Source organism: Crocuta crocuta, unplaced genomic scaffold (genome assembly GCF_008692635.1).
Source record: "Crocuta crocuta isolate KB4526 unplaced genomic scaffold, BGI_CrCroc_1.0 scaffold1794, whole genome shotgun sequence".
NCBI classification, from domain to species: Eukaryota; Metazoa; Chordata; class Mammalia; order Carnivora; family Hyaenidae; genus Crocuta; species Crocuta crocuta.
In genome coordinates, this window is record NW_027528005.1 from 37624 (window position 1) to 38496 (window position 873).

Below are 873 nucleotides of genomic sequence, written 5' to 3' on the forward strand. Positions count from 1 at the left end.
ATCTACTTGGGATTCTATCTCTGTTCCTCTCCCCTGACCCTTCCACATTTTCTCTCTCAAAATAAATAATCTTTAACAAAAAGTCTCAATTTAGAAGGCTAAACAGGAGTATCCAGGACAGGGGAATATTGAAACATTTTTGACTAGAGCTAACAAGATACAAATAAAATGCCCAAGTTTCAGCAAGGACTGGCCAGGCTACTTTCAAATAAAGAGCCTAGTGGAGGAGGGGGCAAGATGGCGGAGAAGTAGGGAACTGCATACATTGCACTCACCCCCATATCTCGCATGAAGAAGGCCTGAAGCCATAGAAACCCTTACAGAATCCAGGAGTTTAGGAGGAAAAGGAGACAGAGTCCCCTGAAAAAACCTAGCGTGAGTGTGAACTGGGGAAGATAAAATCGGGCCAGGACCAGAGACACAGAGGGACAGGGGTGATCCCCTTCTGCGAGGAGTTTAGAGGGGAAAGAGATTGGCCAAAATTGCTCAAGACACTGTCCCTGTCGCTGGGAAACAGAAAAACCTCTGCTCAGAACACAGAGGGACCCGGTTTCCTGTTCTCCAGCCGACCCTAGGTGGGATGAGCTCGTCCCAGGCAACCCCCAGGAAAACAACTCCCTGAGGGCCAACTCATCCTGGAGGGGCCGACCAGTGACTGGGCCTTTGCGCTTTGCCTCGCCTGGATCTCTAGAGGGGAGATGAAGGCCTTAAAACTGGGAGATTTGCCAGAGGGTTCGTGTTTCGGGTGACAAGACACAGAGGGAACCCGCTCTCCAACTGACCCTACACAGGACACTGCTCCCCGCTCACCAACCCGACCTGGAAGAGATGGGAGCAGCGGCTTCTGGCTCAGTCCCCAGGGGGAAGGCAAGA